This window comes from Echiichthys vipera (assembly GCF_963691815.1).
Source record: "Echiichthys vipera genome assembly, chromosome: 2".
Taxonomy (NCBI): Eukaryota; Metazoa; Chordata; class Actinopteri; order Perciformes; family Trachinidae; genus Echiichthys; species Echiichthys vipera.
The window spans coordinates 16789684-16808812 of record NC_139827.1 but is presented as its reverse complement, the minus strand read 5'-3'; the positions used below and the strand labels follow the sequence as shown (position 1 = coordinate 16808812).

At 42.9% G+C, this 19129-nt stretch overlaps 1 protein-coding gene across 2 annotated transcripts in view; it reads right to left on the bottom strand.

Annotated features, from left to right (window-relative positions):
* atf7ip (activating transcription factor 7 interacting protein) overlaps positions 1-6061 on the bottom strand; it is a 32077-nt gene extending 26016 nt beyond the window's left edge. For both annotated transcript variants that reach the window (XM_083928927.1, XM_083928929.1), the window contains exon 1: positions 5528-6061. The gene's annotated coding sequence lies outside the window, so the exon portion shown is untranslated. The remainder of the gene's footprint in view (positions 1-5527) is intronic.
* Positions 6062-19129: the final 13068 nt, after the last annotated feature.

Below are 19129 nucleotides of genomic sequence, written 5' to 3'. Positions count from 1 at the left end.
GTTTTGCTGACTTTCCTCAGCCTTTTTGTCTGCACAATTACCAGCAAGACCCGAAGAAAGGGTTGTCGGCAGCCTTTTAAGCCGCCATGCAAGCGGAGGTCCTGATGTCTATTTATATGCGTCTTTGCGATGGACATTTAAAAAGACGCAGCGTGCGGTTCGCAATGGTTTGATGCGGAGGTGGAGTGTTTAGGTTTGGTCAGATGAAATGTTCAAAAACTTTCAGACAAAACTAAATCTCCAAGGGTTAATGATGTCTATAAGCAATAAGAATTCGAACCACTGCCCAGATCATTTTAAGTAATGTGAGGGCGCACTCACACTGTCCATCCGTACCGTGCCACATGCTTTAGAGTACTTGTCCCCCCTTCCCTCTCCCCCCGCTGACCAGACCCGTTTGTACTCAGAGCGTACTCACACTGTCCTCCTGGACCGCGACCCAGACTTTAGGGTACTTGTCCCCCCTCCCTCTCCCCCCCGCGCCCCAGCCCCGTTTGTACTCACACTGCCAGGGCCGGCCAATGCTTCTTGCTGTCCATACTCCATCACGCCGTAACACGTCACACGCATTGATCGCGTGTGTGTGGCTTTGTTTACAAATCTTTCCGTAGACCTCAGAGTTTTTGTGCGTCTTGTCGACTGTTTTTGAATATTTTCATCCGACCAAATCTGCAGTAAACACTCCACCTCCGCACCACACCAACGTGAACCTTTCACCGCCATTGTTGTTGTTGTTAAATGTCCGCGCATGGTCCGTCCTTCTATTTACATGTCCGAACAGGCGGACATAACGATACTGCCGTAGGGCTCGTGCTCGTGCTCGTACACGTGCGCATGCTCGTGCTCGTACATGTGCAAACGGCTCCGCTAAAGCCCACCGTGGACGGCCCGCTGGCCGCAGTTGTGCGCAGAGCGGGTGCACTCACACTGCTTAAAGGTACTAGGCTTTAGCTGAAAAAACGGTTTTGGCCGCGGCCGAAAGGACAGTGTGAGTAGGCTCTTACACTACCTGGGCCTCAGCAGAATGCTTCTTGCCTGCCTATACGTCATCACGCCGTAACACGTCACACGCATTGATTGACGTCATCGCGATGCGCCGCTTTGTTTACAATCTTTCTATAGACCTCAGAGTTTTTTTGCTCACATGACGTACATGTGAAAACATGCTTTACAAAAGCCCACCTCTCCCAAACGGGCTGTGTCCGCAAAGCATACCGCGCCTAGACGCTGTACGGTTGCACTCACACTGGTCAAATGAACTAGACTTGAGCTGTGAAAAATGCTTTGTGCACGGTACAGATGGACAATGTGAGTGTGCCCTGAGTACAAGCGGGCCTGGGCCACAGGATAAGGGGGAGGAGGGGCAATCACCTCAAAGCACGGGGCACGGTACGAATGGACAGTGCGAGTGCACCCATAGTGCTGTGCGACATGCCAGAAAAGTAAGAATTGCTTTAAACACAACATTTAGCATATGGTACACTGCGGTGAGTTGGAAATAAATTACATGAAGAAAGAATAATGTTTTCTTTTCTTTCTCAGGATGCATCAGTAATAGATTTTGTCTAGTCTTAACTGCCCCCCCCCCTTTTCTCAGTAAATCTAATAATACATTTCCTCATTATTTTTCCTAATATATAAGGAAATATATTCCCTATTTTAACAGAACATATGAATAGAATGATATGATGCTAACTGACATTAAAAGATTCTCCTCAACAACTGAAGATAGGCTCAGTTGCAGTGTTTCATGTTTTAAGAAAGATTTTAATCCCTTTATGTAATAAGGGTCAATAACAATGATCATTCATAGAGTGCTCTCTGTAAAGCAAACAATAAGATTTGCATTTCTTACCAGGCACTGCGGTGGCTTTATGTTAATGTAACAGCATTCCGGACGTGTAAGATATTTTACTAAATCCACCCTTGAAATATTGCTGCCATGACATGGGCACTTACTCAAGACATGTGAGCGACATGTTAAATTGCCATCTCATTTACATAAGAAGGTGGATGTCTAGAAGAGGCTAAATAGGGATAAATAGGGCAATATTTGCAGAGAGGGTTTTGCCTTAATAGTCAAAATTAGTGAGCTCCCACGACTTAAGCAGACACACTGAAACATAAGGCAATGGGACTGGGAGGAGACATAGGTGTTTGTGCAAGCCTGAACATATGCGAGACATTTAGGCTAGTCCTGTAAAAAGCTCTCACGAACATTCAATGCTGAAAAATCCCCAACATCTTTTAAATTGGCAAATGAGTAAAACATTTTTTTTGATGGAGGTTTATTGAGGCAAGTAGAAGACACGATGATATGATTGAATTGTCAGTTTGTTGCATGTTTAATGCATGCATGCACCAGTGTACTCCAGAAAAGTCCCAAACAAGAATAACATTTATAATAGGGCCCCCTTAAAACACAAACACAGGCCTGACTAATTTATTATGACCTATATGTAAAATGCAAAATACTTCTACTTCTTTTTAATTATCACCATGGCAACATATAAATGATGAATACAGACAGGGTATTTTGACACTTAACACATATCATATTTTTTAGAACTGTCATTTACAGCCTGAAGCAAAGAAACCGGCTCTAACAGTTGAAACCAGTTTTTATGCTCATGGTATAGTTCGAAAAATCCAAAATAAAAAATACAGGATTGAAACCTGCTGTCACACCCAAACTGATTTACATCAACATTTGTAAGAAGGGAATTGAAGTAATGTTTAAATGTTTAATTATTTCTAGATGGGAAGCACACTGATGGAATATTGTGAATTACAAGAGCCGACGTTGACTCTGTGAATAATAGCATTAGGCAATTTTAAAGATATTTTTAAACTAAAATGTGTTATACAAGTACCTCACTCCTTTAAGGAATCAGTCAGTGTGCAGCTTGGGCATAATATAGCAACTGTGTGGTTGAGAGAAAGAGAGTGTGTGCGTCATAGTGGGTATGAAGTTAGCAGTAACGTTATAGCTGTCACTGCAGCATTAAACTGTACGTACAGTTAAATCTTACGTTGTGTTGATTAATTAATGCTACGGATCCTCAAAATTTAAACCTGGTTTATGTGTTTTGCTTACCACTTGCTGATTAAATGGTTAGGGTGATCCTCTGAGTTTTGCTTTAAGCGACACCGCCGTAGTTGCAATTGACACAACCAAGTAATTGAGCAATGACATCTCCAATATGCAAATTAGCACATAACGTAATTTGCGCTTAAGTATACACACTTTGGAAGTCATAAAGAAATAATATTACAGAATGAGTCTTAATACATGCCACAGCATGTTCACTGATGTTGGAGCATACTGTGGTTCTCATCGAGTAATATGAAATTGCAGATTTCTAGTCCATGAGGTTGGGTCATTTATGAACAGTAAACATTACAGTCACAGCACATCTGGAAAGGCAACCTTTGCCCCCTAACATCTACCAATGATCTAATGCGAATGCGATGCAACTCAGTTGAAATGGCAGGTATTATAGTATCTAGTATAGTCAATACTGCCTAATGTGAACAGATGTTATATTTACATGCATCTTCTTTATGTGGTTGAGCTCACTGACATGTATAACTGATATTAAAGAGGAAACCGATTTATATTGGTAGGGCTTTTGTGGACCCAGGGTGAATCATGAGCCACAGCTGCACAGCACTGATTTGGCACCAAACCTGTATTAACCAAGACTGAGAAAGGTGCCACTGCAAGCCAGGCCTTTTGCCTCTTTTTCCTCAACATGAAGGGCATACAATCAGGCAGACGCTAGTTTTTTCTACAATCTCATTTAGTATCAATTAGAATGTAGCTAGCCCGTTTAGCTTCCCAACAGCTACAGGAAAGCTTTTGAAAAATGTAGGAGGAGCCTTTCACGGCTACTTCCTCTTCAGCAGAAAAAACACACTGTGAATTACAAGTGCACCATGTGAGCACTGCCACCGGGTGAGGTGGGGGAGGTGAAATTAGAGACCGGGGGATGTTCCATGATCCCAAAAGGTAAAACCTGAAACAGCTCACTCTGCATGGACTAAATTGACTCAATTTTTCTTTAAACATGATCAAACAGTCCAATTTTCAGACTGCCAAATCCTACAAACTGTGGCTGACTTGTGGCTCTCTGGTTAATAGAGCAATCACTTGGTTAGTCACTTGACTATCACTGCACTTAAATTTAAAAAAAAAGCTTCTTTCTTTAAAAAATTTGGAAACCCACAGGAAAGGGCAAAGAGGAAAAACTGCTAAACTCTTGTAACACCATTGACATTAAGCCACACCCACATCCTAGGAGTGTGGTGCATGGAAAATTACTGGGCTGTACCACTTTAGACCAAGAGGGGGGGTTCAACTGCACCCTTTAGGTAATGCAGCAGTTTCCACTTCACTTAAGCCCATTTTTGTATTCTGTGCTATGTAGGCCACAAGTCAGTGACCGATTTTGTAAATTGAGGATTCTCACTATATTAATCTGCATGGAATTACAGGAGTTTTAAAAAGAGGCTGCAAACGCTCCATGCTCTATCAGGGGCAATAATTAAAGTGACAAAAGTAGAATACTATTTTTATATTATATTAATAGACAACTTCCTATAGATCTGTCTTCCTTCAAAGTGTCATCTCTGGAGTATGCTGGATGTGCTTGCTGCATGGTTTGGCACCAATTCACCATAGTCGCTTCACCGACCTTGAAGGGTTTAAGACCTAAGTGAGGTACGAATACATCGGATACAGGTACACCAAATGTACATTTCCAGTTGCTAAATGGGAAGTCTATGGGCAACGTGAGTGGTGTGAGGGCATCCCATGGGACTACTGGAATAAACCGAGAACTAGGTCATATTTTTTCTTTTTGTTCATATGCTTGTGTTTGTATTTGTTTACACGCCTTCTTAAACCATCAGTGTTTCAGAAAGTCCAATATGACATCTCAGATATCTTTACCACAACTTAAATATATTACGCTTACTATCATAGAGGAAGAAAGAAACCAGAAAATATTCACTTTTAGGAAGCTGGAATCCGATAATTTCAATTAATCGATCATCGAAAAAGTTGCTAGTCGACTATTCGATTAATCGATACAGCTCTAATCACTCATACAATATCCATCAGAATAAAAAAAATTATGAAAGGAATTCACGCGACTGCACAACTCGCAAGACCGCTTTCACAAAAAAGTGAACTTCGGGGAGACATCAGTTGTGTTGTTAGTTTAAAAAAACGTTTTACCATTAAAGAAAAAAGAGAAGACACTGGTTATTAAATTGCCACTGATGTGTCATCCGTTAAGCTAACAACATCATCTAAGCGAGTGCTAGCTAACCTTCCCCGCTGCACTCGCTGTAAAATGTGCCATCGACAAAAAACAAAAACAGAAAAAAAAAATTGCAATTCATCACCAAATGTTATGCCCAAAGTCCAAACAAGCATATTATCTATTTGCGTTGAATATAAAAATCAAGTGAGTTAGTTAGCTAACATCATTGTTAGTTGCAATACCACCACGAGACTCACCGACTCTTCGCGTCGCTTAACGACGCTCCCGCGAATTTCAGTGTCGGTCTGTATCGTTCGCAGACTTGTGTCTCCTCCTCCTCCTCCTTCCGCTGTCGAAATCTTTCCGGACCCTGTTGTTGTTAAATTACAATCCTGGTGCGGTCAGGATGTGATAGCAGTTCGCCGCTTTCCAGCATTCACGGGGGGAACTAGCGAGCCGTGAGTAGTTGTGCCTTCGCGGACTCGACCGACTGCTCTCCCGCTTCGCTCACGAACAGGCTCCTCCTCTTTTCGTGCACAAAAAAACCTCCATTCCAGAACGTCACTGGTAAACCGTTGGTGGCGGTTGGTCGACAGATTCGGTCGCGTAAAGAACAAACGCGGTCTGAACGTTCGTTTCCCTTCGTGTTATTGTGTTTGGCTCTACCAGCGTACTGTGTTGCAGTTGGTAGGTAATATAGCCGGCAAAGGTAGGTATGACCAGCAGCTCCAGGACACGTGATAGATCGTTTTTTTTATGGATGTATCTGGCAGGACTGGCTGTTAACTGAGCGTGGCAGCACCACTTCTTTGAGTAACTGCAGTGGGGTTCAAACAAGCTCACGGAGGGAGCCGACGGTTGGGACAAGAGACTACATGATCAGGGGGGGAGGGGCGTGTGATGTGACCGCGACACGGAGCGAGGGAGGGAGGGAGGGGCCATAATGGTGGAGGAGGAGTCAGCTGAACAATAGTATGAAACGTGTCTGTGCTTAAACTTAACTACAGACACTATTGTTATTGTAGTTTACAGGAATGTGGGTGTGTCACTTTTATAGTATGTGCTTAAGTACTTAGCATTTGAGGGACTTTGACTGATTTGTAAAATTGTTCTTTTTTTGATGGCACACATCAGGAGACAAGAAAACAGTCCAACCCTAGGTAATAAGGAGAAAACTAACCCAGCTAGTGACTGTAAATGTCATTTTTATTTTATTTTTTTTAACCTGAGGTACAAAGAGTAAGTTTTTTCCTTTCTTCTTTTGTGCCCTATGGTTTTATAGATTCTCACAAGACAAGAAGAAAAGGACACATCTTTTTTATTCCTAGCTTCCAAAAAAAAATCAAATCGATAACATTAACATACATATGTTTTTAGCTCTCCTCTGACATTATGCAACACAGTCAGCCATTTTGTTGACTCCCTCGTGTGAAACTTGTAGTTCCTCAGAGGACCAGCAGAGGGCGAGTTGCAGTGTTTTTTCTAATAAGCGTTAAGATGTTCTTGTCCTCCTGGATAAACCTTTGCTCCCTCTGTAGTCTGTGTTATAGCTAGTCCTCTTGAAGGTTTCATGTCCACACTCCAAATCCATGTGATGTGGAGGAGGAGTTGGTAATGTAGCTGTGCCCTTCCTTACCCTGTGCTGTGCTCTCACACACCCTTGCACACCACAGAAGGACTGCAGTGCTAGTCTAAAAGAAAGAAGCCTTGAGGTTTGGCAAGTCTCTTGTCGTTTACGTGTGTGTTAAAATCCAGCTAGACTAAACACTTAAACATAATGCCTCAACACTGATATGGAAGTATAAAATGAATTGACATTTTTCTTCACGACAGAGCTCCTATGCAGAGGAGAGAGTGGTTAATACAACATGAACTTTATACCCTGTGTGTTTAGAGTCGTCAGTAAACAACGATAAACAAACAAGTACAACACAGACGTAACAATGGTCGGACATACATTTCCACGCAAAAGGAGACAGCTGAGGGCGCAGTAGTTCAAAATAAGTATTTTAAACATAGAAGAGAAATTCTTCTATGAACGTTGTCTGCCTCATTTCACACAGGGCCAGTACCCACTCCACTACAAAGTTGTTATATTACACAAAAAACAAACAAAAGTGACATTAGCACTTACCGCCAACATTGGCTGACTGTAAACATGGCGCTTACATTTACATATATTTTCAATTTTGCAGTTTCATTTACAGATATCAATTCTGCTTTTTTTTTAAATGCCATTTCAATATATTACATAGGGTACTGTTGTACAATAGTTGTACAATTTCTGAATATAAGTATTGGTAATTAAAAAACACAGCTCCTGGTAAAATATCCATTAACAAAGTTGATACAGTCAAGACACAAAATCCATTCAGTCCAAGCGTGTAATCACTGGAGGGGATGGGGTGCTGATTCCTCCTCCCAAAATATGATACATGGAAGTTTGTTCTCTGAGCTCTTCCTTCTTCGTGTCGTCATCCCCCTGCAGTGAACACAACAGCTGCTTGTGGCTCGCAAGCACAAGCCAAAGTTTTTGGTTGTTCCACATCCTCAGCGCCATGCACATGTTTATCACAGGCCTACTACACAAGTAAAACACAGTGTGTTTTAATCACAGCATCTCTGATGTTTGAACACTATGGATGCCTTTTGAAAACTGGGTCTGTAGTTGATGAGCGAGATTAACCGACTTGGCTATCATTGTGTTCTTAGTCAAAATGCACAACACGTGCCGGAGACAACTCTGAAACATGGGTACACATTTGTCTGTGGCGAGTGGTCCTTGTCACTGTCTGTGAGGATACAAGTAGGAGCACAGCTTCATGTCCCAGATCAGCAGACCTTTAGTACTCCACATATAAATGAAGAGTTCATTGGCAAAAACATATAAAAGCTATTCTTGAAACGAATAAACCAACACCAAGTTAATCGATATTCCTAGGATTACACACACAAAAACATATGCTAACCGTTACACATCGGGCCAGGCTCACACACATAACCAACACTGCTGCGTGGATAAATGGTCCCCCTCCACGCCTAACATCGCAGAGTTAAACAATAAGGCCAATACATGGATTGCAACATCAATTGCACAGGATATGACACACCCACTCAATAACTACCCTTACCTACGGATATAGATAGAGAGCACTGGTGCAGTAGGGCTCACTTTGGGAAGAGACTAATCATCCCAGCCATAGCCGCCTTAAATAAGAGGCCTCGCTAACCAGGCCTGAGTGTGACCCATATGTCAGTATGTTGTATGTCATTGTATGTTTTTACTATGTGCTGTTGTCCGATTTGTACAGTGCTGTGGAAAATAATTTCCACTTGGGGACAATAAAGTATAATATGTAGGAATTTGTGCAAGAACAAAGTAAATAAAGTAAGTGTGCAACCCTGCTTGTCAATTCTTATTGAAAAGCGAAATTGCTGCTCTATATCTGAAGACTAGAGCTCCAGAAAGAACTTAGTTGAAATGGGAACAGAAAAAAAATCCAGATGTCCTTGGTCTAGTGACATCTAGAGGCTGTGGTAGGCACTTCACATTGTCTCTTGAATGTGACTTGCTGTGGCACAACAATGACAGTGATATAACATGTTGATAGTAGAACGCTTCTGCAGAGCTGCATTGTTAAAATTAGCTGTACTTGCAGAAGAGAAAGAAAAACGTTCCTCTTATTCTTTCTCAGTGTCACAATAAAAACACATATATTGTATTGATTACTGGGGTTAACAAAATGGACACACAAAGGGCGTGTCCCCTTGGATCATGAAAACCCTCAGCTACTTTTCAGCAGTTCGCATGTTAGCTTGATATTTGTGTAGGAGCCATTTATGTTAATTGTTGGCATGTCATTATTTGGAGACATGGTGGCGGCCATGGTTGTGTAAGTAGGGGCATAAGAGACAGGAAAGGGTAGGCACAGGTAGAGGGAGCACAAACCTGATACATTCATGCTCGACTACTTCAATAAATCACAAACTAAACAGCATATAACTCCTACACAGTCTGTCACACCTGTGTGATATTGGCGAATGGACCATGGGACACAAAAGTAGATACATTGCCATTATAATTTGCATGTTCACGTTTACTTGAATCAAGAAATAGGCAAGGGTCAAAACCAAGTAGGCAGTCAGAACTAGAAAACAATAAGGTGGCAGACAGAGAATTATCAGACCATGGGTCAGGCAGGCAGAACAAAGGCTGGAAAGCCAGTGCAGAAATTAGTGGATACGGGACCAATGTATTGTAGGCTTTTACCAAAATGTAAAGTTACGCTGTTCCACCACGTGACCAGTAGAGATACACCAATCCATTTTTTTCTGGTCCAATCCGATACTGATACCTGGGCTGAGCGTATTGGCTGATACCCGATACCGATCCGATACTACTCTTGAATGAATGAACCGTATACCTAGCTACGTGAGTGAAGGCATCAGGCTTGACATAAACACTTAGCCTTGTTTAAACAAAGGTTACGAATTAAGTTAACAAATTAACAAGATTCAAGTTTGCCAAATGTTTTTGAAAAACTGTAATTGCTCCGGTCGGCATATTAAAAATTACATTGAGTGGTATTAGGGAGATACATTATTTAATTATTTAATTTAATGGTCTGTATGCCACATATAACATAACATAATGCTTATTAGATTTTCACAAACCTCAAGGAAAAGATCACAAAACACACAACAAATATTTTGTAATTAATTAGGCTGTTGTTTTCTCTCAACTGGACTGATGTCCAAAAATGTGTGCACTGTACAGAAGGCCCGAACTGAAAACACACCGCTACTGTGAAGCATCTCCAGAGACACACGACATTTAATGCAGCTAGCACCACAGCTCAGTACATCAACAGGCACACACTGAATGTTAATTAGAGATAATTAATCATATAATAGAGTAGAATTAGAATAGAATTACTTTAATGATCCCAGACAGAAATAATTTTGTAACAGCAGTAGTGGGTCAGCAAATAAACACTTTGTACATAACATAAATAGAATCCAATATATACATAGTGTATGTATACAGTGCACAGTGTGCTATAGACAATAAACAATAATAATATATACAACAAAACAGTAGAGAGACCAGAGTTCTCCGTCAGGCAGAGGTAAGAGAGTTATTATATACAGTGATGGATTGTGGCAGGAAAGATTTCCTGTATCTGTTGCTACGACAGCGAAGCTCCGCTGTCTGCCCAGTGTGAGTTGGAGAGGGTGGAGAGGATTATCTGTCCTCCTCTCCACCACAGCCTCCAGAGTGGCCTGTTTGCAGCCAATCACAGAGCCAGCCTTCCTGATCACTTTGTTGAGTCTGTTGGTGTCGCTGGCTCCAATGCTGCTTCCCAACAAACCACAGCAAAAAAAAGTACACTGGCCACCACAGACTGATAAAAGATCTCCAACATCTTGCTGTACACGTTGAAATATCTCAGCTTCCCCAGGAAGCAAAGTCTGCTCATCCCCTTCTTGTAAACAGCTTCGGTGTTAGATCTCCAGTCCAGTCTGTGGTTGATGGTCACACCCAGGTACTTGTAATCCTCCACCGCCTCCACATCCTTTCCCAGAATGCACAGAGGTTGGAAAGCCGTCTTCCTCTTCTTCCTGAAATCTATCACCATCTCTCTGGTCTTGCTGATGTTCAGCCGCAGGTGATTCTGTCCAGTCCACTTCACAAAGTTGTCTACCAGTGCCCTGTACTCCTCCTCCTGTCCCTCACTTATACACCCAACAACAGCCAGGCCGTCAGAAAACCTTTGCAGGTGAAACGACCCAGTGTTGTACTGAAAGTCAGTGGTGTATAAGGTGAACAGGAAAGGAGCGAGTACAGTCCCCTGTGGAGCTCCTGTATCACTAACCACCACATCAGACAGAACACTGTCCATATGGACAAACTGTGGCCTGCCTGTCAGGTAGTCAGTAATCCAGGAGATCATTGTGTCATCTACTCCCATCACCCCCAGCTTCTCCCCCAGTAGCAGTGGCTGAATGGTGTTAAAAGCACTAGAGAAATCAAAGAATGTGATTCTCACAGTACCTCCTCCACCATCCAGGTGCGAATGGGCTCGTTGCAGCAGGTAGATGACAGTGTCATAAACTCCCAAGTGGGGCTGGTAAGCAAATTGCAGAGGGTCTAGCAGGGCTCTCACCTGCAGCCTCAGGTTGACCAAAACCAGTCTCTCCAGCACCTTCATGACGTAAGATGTGAGGGCCACTGGTCGAAAGTCATTGAGGTCTGATGGTGTCGACTTCTTTGGAACAGGAATCAGGCCGGAAGTCTCCCAAAGCACTGGTATTCTCTCCTGACCAAGGTTAAGGTTGTAGAGGTGTTGTAGGACAGGAGACAGCTTGCTGGCAGGATCCTGGGGCTGATACCGTCAGGGCCTGCAGCCTTATGCTGGTGGAGTCTCTCCAACTGTCTCCTAAGCTGGCCTGCAGTCACAGTCATGGGAGGGAGGCTGCTGGTGTCTTCAATGGAGGACGAGGAGGTGGAGGAGGAGGTGAAGGTGGACGAGGAGGAGGAGGTGAAGGTGGAGGAGGAGGAGAGGTGCTGCACAGGAGAGCTCACAGCAGGGGATTGAGGGGGGAGGGGAGGAAGCATTTGGGGGAGTGAGGGTGTGTGGGGGTCTGGAGGTGTCATGGAGACGACATAAGGCTGTGAGCTGAACCTACTGAAGAATCTGTTCAGCTTGTTTGCCCTCTCCAGGCTGCCTGATGACTGTCTGCCGCTCACCTTACACCCAGTGATCTGCTTCATACCAGTGGGTCTGAAAAGTGAAGCCAATGCGGAAGTGCCTTAAAATTGCATTAATTCTAATTTCCAGCCGGGGGGGCTGGAAATTAGTACATTTAGTACGGGGAAAATGACTTTGTACTTCTCACTTGATGTATTACCTAAGTCGTCATATTTTTTCTTTTGAGTTCATGATCTCAATCGCGAGTTTAAAGTCTTTTTCAATACAGCATGATGTTAATCTTGTAAGTTATGGTCTTATTTGGAGAAAAATAGCAGGAGATACTTTGGGACGTGGCTACCGTGGGATTGACATGTCACCATGCTAGCTACAGAATAGAGGCTAAGAAACTCTCTCTCAGTAATGCATATAGGCCTGCACGACACTGTGTAAATTAAAATAACCGTGAATTTGTTTTTGGGTGTTGTCTGTGTTAAATTCTGGAACTTTGACCTTCTCATAGTGTGTTTTCACTTCATCAGAGTTCATTGTAACATTGTAGTTGCCTTAAAATGGCTTGTTTAGCGTTCGGTTGCATGTTAAAGGGGCCCTGGAAGCATGATCCATCACCAGAGGAGGCCATGGCAAAGGGAAAGGAGTGAGTACAAGAAGTATGAAATCACAAAAGGTATGTCAGCCTATCTAACTGATATGACTGACTGACGTGGGTGTCAGGGTGTCTTCGTTTTCGCCATCCAGAATAAAACGCAACCCCAGAGTTTTCAAATTAGAACCGACTCAACAGCAGTTTCCAAGCATCTCCTTTTTAGGGGCTTGGAAATGCCAGAGTAGTGTTGACACAAGGCATAAGCGAATAAAAATATATGCGTTTTTAAACGAAAACATAGTTGTGTGAATGTAGTCTGAGACTTAGACACACTGAGTTAAACATCCGTGTTGGGTTTTTGCACTCTTAGATTGTGCTGAAAGATTCTCGGCCTTTCTTATTTCAACTCTCTTGAGCATGAATTTGTTGTTTGATTATTCCTTAATTAAGTCTATGCTTGAGTCTGACCTGATAAGATAAAGGTTTTAGGTAAATAATGCTGGAAAATAGGACAGTGGCATATCCTGCGATGGGGTCGTGCACCCACCTGTAGCATGGGCCTTTGGTGATGCTGGTGTGGTGTGGGTGGGGCCCCAGTCGACAAACAAGCAGTTAAAGCTACAATTAGCCTGCTTTGCGCTAAAAGTTTCATATATAATTTCTGTTATAAACTGACAAGGCAAAACGACAGGTGAGTGTAAAGTGTTTTTGGATTTGATATTCTATGGATTTGTGTAAAGAGCAACTGGCATGTTACTCATGGACAGAGAGTGTAATAATGATTAAAAAAAAGTCATTGCCAGATAACGATGACCCTTAAAAAGGTAATGTATTTGTATAAAAATGTATAGGACCCAAAATGGAACCCTGTGGTACACCACAAGAAAGAGAAGCAACAGATACAAGAAAGTTATCCCATCAGACAATAAAAAACACTATCCAGTGCCTATGCAGAAATACCTCCCCACTTCCTGTGCTTCTTTGTTAGAATGTAGTGATCTACTGCATTGAAAACTGTCTAAGGTACTGCAAAAATACATATTGTGGTGTCATTGCAGAAAAAAACAGAAAGTTGTTTCAGTTCAATGCAGTCCATTACAACCAGAATGGATTTTTAAAATTTTTTTAAGCATAGAGCGGGTTGTTCCACTGCAGCAAAACTAGACGGTCATTGGATAAATAAAAAGCCATCGGACGCTCAGCGTCCTGGGGGTCTATGGGACAGTGGGCTGGCCCGGGACGCTCGGCTTCTGCATGATGATTGGATGAGCTGTCTGAGGCGGAATCCTTTTTTGATTGACAGCTAAATGAGCGAATCAGCGATCTTGAAGAATAAACATCCAGCGGACCAAGTTTTTGATTCAGTTGTTCTGAACTGATCCAGAGACTGTTTGGCGACTCTGTTCTGTCACTCTGCGGTTTCTTTCCCCAACGAGCAGCGGCAGCTGTAAGAAGAATGTACCAAGATAAAACCAGAGCAGTGTAACGAACTAGTGATGTCCTTTGGGAGCAGATGTGCGGAAGTCATTAAAAGCAAGGGCCTCTACACTTCCTATTCATTTTTTAATCATATAGCCCTAAGAAACCATTGTTTAAATTTTCTCTTCTGACACTGTGGTTACCGTTCTCTAATTTTGCTCACTGTTCTTTTTTTTCACAAAATAAAGGTTTTTGATAAAGTGCTTTGGTTTAAAAAAAACAAAAACATGCTAGTACTTTAATGGTATAGACCTTTTTAACAGCCTCGGGTCTTGTTAACGTCCTGTGAGCTGATGTAATTCACATACACTGCAACAGGACATAAACTTGGACTGTTTTGTAATGTTTATGTTTACATCTTTGAAAAGGTCCATAGCCACAGCGCATATTCCAACAAATTCTGAACAATAAAAATAACAATTTCAGAATAAATCAAGTATTATTGATCTCCAGTGTATGGCTGCTTATTGTCCATTACTGACCTAGTTTCATTCCTGTTTATATTCTCATCTGTTGAAAACTTTTTTTTTAAATCAATAAAATGTGAATCATAGAAAAATATTAGACTTATTACAGGAGCTGACGTCAAACTTCGACAAAAAATACTCACAACCTTGACAAAAATTATTACCATTGTCAAAATAATCAAAAAATTAAACATTAAAAAAGCCAAAATGATGCACAAGGGTTAGCTAATAGAGCTTGAGGTGGCACTCTGTGTAAACTGCTGCTGCAGCTCATTACCCTGTTAACCCCTGTAAAAGGTCAGCAGATGCAGTAAAGCGATGAGATTGTCGCATTTTATGCTCATTAGTAAAAGCCTACTTGCTTAATTTTACTTTTTAATTCAAAGTTCAAAGTCAGCTTTATTGTCAATTCTTCACATGAACAAGACATACAGGAAATTGAAATTTCGTTTCTCACTATCTCATGTGTAGACTAGACAAGACAAAGACAAGACACAATGGTAAGTAACAGCACATAAATTATCTAAATGCTACACTAATAACAAAACAATGCAATAGTAATAATAATAATAAAAATGAAAATAATAATAAAAGTGCAGATGGTCGCATAATACTCTTACAGGTCTTGCAAGAATAATATATATATATATATATATATATATATATATATGATATGGATGTAAACAATGGATGTTTCAGCAGATTACTGTGAAAGAGTAGTGTCTGTGAAACATTAGCAGCCAAGGATGTGTGAATATGATAGGTTTTTTTTTTTTTTTTTTTTTAAGTGCAAACGATTGATACCAGCACGTCCATATGTGCAATTTGCATAGTATATTTCGGTGTGTCTGTTATGAGTTCAGGATGTCTCTTGGAGGGTGGATTTTTATCTTCTTGACGCCCTGCTGGGTTGGGCTGAGGGTAGAGAGGGGAGAGAGTTCAGCAGCCTAACAGCCTGGTGGACAGAGCTGTTATGGAGTCTAGTGGTGCGGGAGCGGAGGCTGAACAGTTTGTGTGTGGGATGGCTTGGATCACTCACCATTGTGACCGCTTTACAGGTGAGGCGGGTGGTGTATAAGTCTTTGAGGGATAGGAGTGGGGCACCAATGATTTTCCCCGTTGTATTTACTATGCGCTGCAGGGTTCTTCTGTCGTACTAAGTGCAGCTCCCGCCCCATACAGTAATACAGCTGGAAATTATGCTCTCAATGGTGCCTCTGTAGAATGTCATCAGAATGGGTGGTGGAGCACTTAACCTTTTGATTTTCTGCAGGAAGTAGAGGCACTATTGTGCCTTCTTTGCCAGTGATGTAGTGTTTGTAGTCCATGACAGGTCCTCACTGATGTGCACCCCCAGGAATTTGGTGCTACTCACTCTCTCCACAGCAGCACCGTCGATGGTTAGTGGTGGGTGGTCGGTGTGGCCTCTCTGGAAGTTAACAACAATCTCCTTCAACTTGCTGACATTTAGCAGGAGGTTGTTGTTCCTACACCACGTGGTCAGAAGGCTTCTTTCCTGAAGTGTGTTTTGTCGCCCTTGGTGATGAGACCCACCAGAGTTGTGTCGTCCGCAAACTTTATGAGGTGATTGGTGCTGTAAGTTGGTGTGCAGTCGTGCGTCAATAGGGTGAAGAGCAGAGTACTGAGCACACAGCCTTGTGGGGCCCCCGTGCTCAGTACATTAATCAGAGGCCCAGCTTGTACAGTTTGGAGATGAGCTGTTGTGGTATTATGGTATTGAATGCTGAACTGAAGTCTATGAACAGCATTCTCATAAATGAGTCTTTCTGTTCCAGGTGAGTGCGGCCAAGTGGAGGGCAGAGCAAATTGCATCCTCTGTGGATCGTTTCGCCCTGTAAACTGGAAGGGGTCCAAGGTGGGGGGGGGGGGGGGGGGTTGATCTGTGACTGGTCTAGCCGTTCGAAGCTCTTCATGATGATGGGTGTCAGTGCCACAGGATGGTAGTCGTTGTAGCAGGATGGGGTTGATGTCTTTGGCACAGGTATAATGGTGGCGGCTTTGAAGCATGATGGGACAATGGCTTGCTTCAAGGAGGTGTTAAAGATGTCAGTGAAGACATCCTTCAGTTCCTCTGCACAGTCTTGCTGCACCCTACCAGGGATGTTGTCTGGGCCTGTTGCTTTCCAGGCGTCGATGGTAGAGAATGTATTCTTTAGACTGGCGACAGACAGACACAGAGTCTGGTCATGGGGAGGTGTTGGGGTTTTCTGTGGGTGTTGTGGGAATTTTGGATATTTGTAATTCATAATCATAGTTTTGTCAGGTCAGACACAGTTCAGTGTCTCCTCTGTCTCACCTTCTTAATGGATAATGCAAATAACTAACTCATGATGATATATTGGCATATTTGTGCATCTGTACCCTGTGTTAGAGACCTTGTGATGAGAGAGGTTCAGAATGTTCAGAATTGTAATGTCTAAGGCATGTTTTTGTTTGGTCTAAAGACGTCACCCAACCAAGGCTATTCGCGTCCTGTCCCTCTCCCTAAAAGACTGTGCGAGATTTGGCGCATCCTTGTGAGGATGCAGGGGTGAACGTATTTTTGTCTGCAGAGGAAAATGCTTCGGCAAAATAAACCACAGAGAAAAAGCTGATCCTGTTTGTTGATCTTTGTTGAAGAATCCATTTCCACAACAGTGGGCGAACGTTGTTTTGTGCATCGAAGTGTGCAAAGAAGCTGATCAGGTTGTTGAGCAGAGAGGTGTCACTCTCGTCGCTCTTTGGTGCGGGCTTATAGTCCGTGATAGCTTGAATGCCTTGCCGTAGGCAGCATTTTTGCTGTCGTTGAAGTGGGATGTTATTCTGTGTGTGTGATCCTGTTTTGCTTTTCTGATGCCCCGGGAAAGATTGGCTCTTGCTGTTCTCAAGCCAGATTCGTCTCCAGCTCCGAAGGCCTTGTCTCTGGCCCTCAACAGCCTGTGGACGTCCCTCGTCAACCATGGCTTCTGGTTTGCCCGAGTGACAATGTCCTTGGTGTGAGTCACATCATCAGTGCACTTGGCTATGTAGTAGATCACAGTGTTTGTGTACTCCTCATATCTGTGTTGTTGTTGTTGTAAGTGGCTGCCTGTTTGAACATCTCCCAGTCTGTGGTGTCAAAGCAATCTTGAAGAGTTGAGGAGCTTCAGAACCTGGTGGCTTTCACTGTTTGTCTGTATGCTGGCATTAGCATAACAGTGAGGTGGTCAGATAGGCCATTGTGGGGGAGGGAGTTGTTTTTTACGCTTCTTTGTGTGTGGTGTAGACCAGATCCAAGGTGTTAACTCCCCTTGTTAGAAAGTTAAAGTGCTGGTGAAATTTCTGCAGTACAGTCTTGAGATCAGCATGGTTAAAATCTCCTGCGAGGATAGTGAAACCATCTGGATGTGCTGTTTGTTGTTCACTGATGGCTTGGTACAGTTCATTAAGTGCAGCGTTCCTATCACTGTTGCTGTTGGTAGTGGGAGGGATATAGACTGCAGCTAGTAGAATCACAGTCATCTCTCTGGGCAGATAGAAAGGACGACACTTTATGATCACAAACTCCGCCAGTTGAGAACAGTGTTTGCATACCACTGTCGCATCCCGGCATCACACATCCCAGAAGTTAACACAGATCCCTCCGCCACGGGTCTTCCCTCCTTCTACGAGGGCTCTGTCTGCTCAGTAGCATGATAGCTGCTCTAGTTGTACAGCAGAGTAGGGAATGTTGTCATTTAGCCATGTTTCGGTGAATACAAGCACACAGCAGTTACTCCTTTTCAATTCGCTGATCTCAGGAGTCGGATGTGGTCCATTTTATTGTCCAATGATCGTACATTTGCCAGGAGGATAGATGGAATGGCTGCGAGTTGGACTAGCCTCTAGCCTGGCTTGGATACCCCCACGCTTGCCCCTCTGCATTGTCCTCGCACACTGCTTCCGATGCCTCCTTTCTGGGGGAGGGGTAGCAGGCGAGTCCAGTGTGAGAGCAGGCCGACGGAGCAGTCTGAGCTCTTTTAGCGTCTCTGTTGTTGGTTTCAAAACCTCGCAGATCTTGCTTTTTCGGATGTCTAATAAAGCCTGTCGACTGTACTTGTATTCCGACATAGACTGACAAGAAAAATGTGAAGACAAACATTCTTTGAACGAACAGAACACTGCATGATTGGGAGAGCAGGAGGTCGCTGCGTCTACAAACGCCACCATCTGCACAGTTTAATAATCAGTTTTAGTTATACACAGACCTATATTTAAGTCATGTTTATTTCCTCCGCTACATCCTTCCTCGTGGCTCTTGAGAGTCATGTAAGTTCAATATGAGGTGCAACAACTACTGCTACTGATAACAATAATAACAATCAAGCAGGTATCAACAGGGTCCAAGCCCCTGCAGAGGTCATGCAATTTGGACCAGCAGGTCCTTGGGCATGACACATATCTCAGCTTTAACGCAGCACAGACAGTAGTTTGAAAAAGAAAGTGTTGGTATTTGAAGAAGTAGATATTGCATTTGTTCACATAATGCATGCATTACTCAATTTTGCATAACAGCCCCAGCTTGTGGCGGAGTGACGTCAGATTTTGCACAGACCCTCAGTGGAGCACAGGAAATTTATTTTCCAAGTTGTGTGT